The sequence below is a fragment of the Elephantulus edwardii genome, unplaced genomic scaffold (assembly GCF_000299155.1).
Source record: "Elephantulus edwardii isolate Elephantulus edwardi_28Jun2011 unplaced genomic scaffold, EleEdw1.0 scaffold00044, whole genome shotgun sequence".
Classification (NCBI taxonomy): domain Eukaryota; kingdom Metazoa; phylum Chordata; class Mammalia; order Macroscelidea; family Macroscelididae; genus Elephantulus; species Elephantulus edwardii.
This window is the reverse complement of record NW_006399794.1, coordinates 6,668,771-6,673,790: the sequence shown is the minus strand read 5'-3', so window position 1 is coordinate 6,673,790 and position 5,020 is coordinate 6,668,771.

Below are 5,020 nucleotides of genomic sequence, written 5' to 3'. Positions count from 1 at the left end.
GCGGCGCAGGGGGTGGGGGCGCGGCCGCACCAGGAGGCGCAGGAGGCGGCCGGGCGGGATCCCCTGAGCAGCGGGAGCAGTCGCTGCCGGGCCGGGCGGGAGCCCCCGCGGAGCCGCAGCTGGCCGGGCCGGGCTGGAGCCAGAGCCGCAGCCGCGCGCCGGTTCTCTCTCTACGCCGGCCGCGCTCGCCTCAGCCGAGTGAAGCCTGCATTTCCCAGGGCCCCTCAGATTCCCCTGTTAATTAAATCAATTCATTATGCTCAGATCTGATTAGCGGCCCTTCCCCCCTTTGAATCAATTATTCAATACACAAACATAATTGCTTGGGCCAGAGGTGCCCGCCATTAGCTTATTTAACTCCAAGGACACTAATTACCCGCAGGGCACGGGAACTTTTCTCATTAATTCTGACAAAACACAAAAGCACAGCCAGAGTGTGTGCGTGTGAGGGACGGTATGTGTGTGTGACCGCATGCCAGTGTGAGGGGCTGTGTGGGGTAGCCAGCCACTGTGTGAACGGAGGACAATAATGAGGGATTGGCCGAAAGGGTGCGATTGCAGTTGTGAGTGTAGTTTTGAGCCTGAGGTAGTGCTACTGTGAGAAGACTGGGTGTGTGATTGTGACAAGACTGTCTGAGCACAGTGGACTGGGTGTGGCTATGGGCCTGGGAAGTGTGGACTCAGGTTCTGTGTGTGTGTGTGTGTGTGTGTGTAAGAGAAAGAGAGAGAGAGGGAGAGAGACTGACTGACTTTAGTGAGTGGGACCAGATGACTTTTATAGCAGATCCCCGCCCCCAACCTTTTCTTTTTTTCTTATTGCCTACACCATTGCCTGCTTTATGTCCAGACCCAAAAGGAAAAATGCAGACCACAAAAGACAAACCAAACCAGGAAGGAGTAGGAGACGTTAAGGCGTGCTGGAGTCAGGCTGGAGCATCACACCAGAACCAAGCCAAATGCTGACCCAGTCTTCTCAAGATGAAGGACTCCAGTGACTCACACTCAGACCTCCAACACTTGTTTGTGCATTGATTGCAGTTGTGCAACTGTCCCGTCTTCCCCTCCACTTCTAGTCTTCCTTTACCTGGACACTTGCCCCTCCCAATGTTGCCTCTACTCTCCCCTTTGATCCCAAAGTACCTCCACTCACATATGTCCACATATGTCTAACATACAAGAGTGCCCTCACCACCAATCCACCCACCCCACACCCAGTTCTTGGCCTCCTGTATGTAGGACTGTAATGAGGGTGTGCCTATGGTTGACCAACTCTCCACATTTTACCTCCCAGGAAATCTCTATTGAAAGAGAGCTAGCAAGAAAGCCCACAGAGGCAGGGACACAGAGGGTAATTGATTCCCCCAAATTAGGTTTCTGCTTTCTAAAGACCAGTATTGTTCCTGTTCTCAATGTGCACAGAGGTATTGAAGATTTCCTTTTTGTTTCCTCGGGCAATGAATGAGCTTAATCCATTTGGCTTTATAAATCAGGAAACTAATATTCGCTCCTTCCATAGCAGCTTTTAAAAATTTAATTGGTGGGGGAGGCGCAGCTAGTCACCCTTATGCTGTCTCCAACACCCTCCCTTAACATTTATCAAAATATTTTCTGATTAGGGGGTGAAGAGAAGGTTCCTGTGTGAGGGCACTTTTCCTGCTTCTCTGCCCACCTCTATTCTTACACTTAAATTCACACAGTCCCTATCTGGAAAAGTCTGTGAAGTGATTTAATGAATTATATTCAATTTGCTGAAGGAAAGGAGAGAGGGATGCTCAGAGATGCCCTTTAGAGTGATCTCTCAAATTGGCTACTTTCAACCACCACCCCCACCACCTTTGCCCATAGCATATGGAGCTCTGCTGGCCTAGTGGTAAATAACTGCACAGCCAAACCAAAGACACACAGTTCAAACCCCCAGCTTCTCTATAAGGGAAAGATGGGCAGTATCCTCCAGTGGGATTTACTGCTTCTGAAAACATGCTAGAGGTTCACCTATGAGTAGATTCCAAATCCATGGTACACAACACCACCAGCATTGAGTACAGACATGCTGTGCTCATGTCTGGCAAGACCTCCATCTTGCACAAGCCACTAGAATAATCTTTTTGATGCCTAGATCATACCCTGATACTCTTGCTCAAAACTCTCTCATGGAATCCTATTGTTCGATAGATAGATAGATAGATAGATAGATAGATAGATAGATAGATAGATAGATAGATAGATATATCTGTGTGGATCATAACAAGTTATGGCTAATATCGAAAAGAATGGGAATCCAAGAGCACTTAATTGTGCTTGTATGAAACCTATATCTAGACCAAGAGGTTGATGTGCCAACAGTGCAAGAGAATACTACATGTTTTAAATTAAGAACGGAGTGTGTCAGGGTTGTATTCTCTCTTCATGCTTATTCAATCTGTACGCTGAGCAAATTATTTGAGAAGGTGAGCTCTATGAAGAAGAATGAGGCATCAAGATTGGAAGAAGACTCATCAATAGCCTGCATTATGCAGATGACACAACCTTGCTTGCTAAAAGTAAGGAGACCTTGAAGCACTTGTTACAGAAGATCAAAGAATACAGCCTTTCGAATGGATTGAATCTCAATGTCAAGAAAACAAAAATTCCTACCACTGGACCAATAGGCGACATTATGATAGATGGAGAAAAGATTAAAAGTGTCAACAACTTCATCTTATTTGGATCCATAATCAACACATTTGGTACCAGCAGTCAGGAAATCAGAAGACATATAGCACTGTGAAAGTCTGCAGTCAAGGGCCTCTCCAAATTATTAAGGAGCAATGATGCCAGTTTGAGACGTAAGGTGTATTTGTCTGATCCAGGCCATGGTCTTTCCAATCTCTTGCTATGCATCTGAGAGCTAGACAATGAATAAAGATGATAGAAGAAGAATTGATGTCTTTGACCTTTTGAATGGCCAACAGACACATGAAGAAATGCTCAAAATCACTGGCAATAAGAGAGATACAAATAAAAATCACAATGAGATTCCAGCTTACCCCAGTAGCAGTGGCAAAGTTTAACAGGACAGCAATTAACAAACTTAGGAGAGGATATGGAGAGATAGGAACTCTTATACACTATTGGTAGGATTGTAAAATGATACAACTGTTCTGGAAGGCAGCATGGCATTTCCTCAAAAAGCTGAACAGAGACATTCCATATGGCCCAGCTATTCCACTGCTTGGAATATACCCTGAGAAAATGAGAAATGAGACACAAACAGAGATTTGTACACCAATCCTCATAGCAGCATTATTCATCATCACAAGTACATGGTAACAGCCCAAATGTCCAACCACAATTGAATGGACTGAGAAATTGTGGTACATTCACACAAGGGAATACTATGCAGCATGCAGTGGCAATGATTTAAAAAATTACTACATAACTTAGGAGAAGCTAGAGTGCATTATGCTAAGTGAACTAACTCAGTCCCATAAGAACAAATACTGCATAAGGCCATTTTGGTAGAAATTGAAAGAAAACTAGTAAAATGGGTATAAGGATCCAAGGGGCGGGAACGTAGGAGCAGAGGGCTGAGGATAGGCAGGGGACTAATCATGTTGTTGTTGTTATATGGCATGGAGTCGTTTGCAACTTATGTACAAAAGCCCTAAATCCTGCTCTATCCTGTGACAATCTCACTGTCTCTGACACACCTACTTCCATTATTCAATCACTAAATTGATCCATCTCATCGAGGGTCTTCCTCTCTTGCACTGTCCCTTCACCCTCCCAAACATGATGTCCCTCTCCAAGGACTGGTCCCTCCTTGCAACTTGCCCAAAATATGTCAGACGAAGCTTCAGAATCCTTGACTACAAGGAGCAGTGTGGTTTCACCCTCTCCAGGATGAACCTGTTTGTTCTCCTAACAGTCCATAGTATATTCAATACTCTTCTCCAGTACCACAGCTCAAAGGCATCAATTCTCTTTTTATCCTTCCTAGTTGCTGTCCAGCTTTCTGACACATAGCACACAACTGCGAAGACTATGGCCTTAGTCTCCTGCCTGACATCGTTGCTCTTCAGTACTCTAGAGAGGTCCCTGACTATGGGAAGCCAATACTAAGTATTTGTAATAAACCTAATGCTATTTCAAGCTGGAATTCACCCTGAGGCACTAAGGCAATCCTTACCTTAAGGGTTTACCAGATTCTTGCATTTACTGACCCCTCCCTCCTGAGTCAAGGGGAAAGTTTTCAATAGAAAGAGCTTGGCTTCACTTGCATGGAATTCTTTCTGTGATTTTCTTACTGATAATTTTCAATAAAGATACAGGGAAGTTAGAATGGGGGCCTTCAGTTGAGAACTGCTGGCCCCCTGTTTTTTTTTATGCTCTCTGTTCTATCTCATTCTTGGTTGTCTGTCTCATTATTAATAATTATAAAAATACTTTACAGAGAAAAAAAACGTAGATGAATGGGACCTTCTAAGAATCAAATCCCTATGCACATCCAAAAATTTCTCCAACAGGGTAAAAAGGGAAGCCACAGAATAGGAAAAAGTATTTGGTAATGACATGTCAGATAAGGGACTTTATATCTAGAATTTATAAAATACTTGAGCATCACAAGATAAATGTAAATAGGGGAGCTCTAGTGGCCTAGTGGCAAGAAGCTGCACTGCAATTCCAGAGGAACACGGTTCGAATCCACCAGATGCTCTGCCGGAGAAGGAGGCGCAATATCCTCCTGTACCAGTCAGATCTAATTTGACGGTACACGCACACAAAATAATAATAATAAAAAACAAACAAACAAAAAAAAAACAAAACAAAAACAAGATAAATGTAAATAATCCAATTGAAACATGGGCACAGGATATGAACAGACACTTCACCAAAGAAGACATTCAGATGACCAACAAGTACATGAAGAAATGTTCAAAATCCCTAGGTCTAAGAGGGATGCAAATCAAAACAACTATGAAATATCATCTCACCCCAGTAAGAATTGCAAAATTTAACAGAACAGCAAGCAACAAATGCT